Below are 322 nucleotides of genomic sequence, written 5' to 3'. Positions count from 1 at the left end.
CCCCTTTCTCAGGAGATCCTTGACATCTCAAGGAGGAGGCTTTGGATCGCTGATCTTCTGTGCGATTGAGTTATATTTGGATATTAAAAGAATCTGGTGATTGATATGTATTAAATATCAAATATTGTCAAATATCATAAAGATAGCTATATATTGAGATATAGATATTTCACATAGTTGAAATCGTACTGTCCACATATTGTATATCCTGCTTTTTCTCCTAAGCATCATATTTCAAACAGTCTCCCACATCATTAAAAACTCTCCATAAACATCATTTTAGGGCATTCACTTTTTTTTTTTTTAACATCTTTATTGGAGT

This window comes from Physeter macrocephalus, chromosome 1, assembly GCF_002837175.3.
Source record: "Physeter macrocephalus isolate SW-GA chromosome 1, ASM283717v5, whole genome shotgun sequence".
Taxonomy (NCBI): Eukaryota; Metazoa; Chordata; class Mammalia; order Artiodactyla; family Physeteridae; genus Physeter; species Physeter macrocephalus.
Note: the sequence above shows the minus strand (reverse complement) of the source record.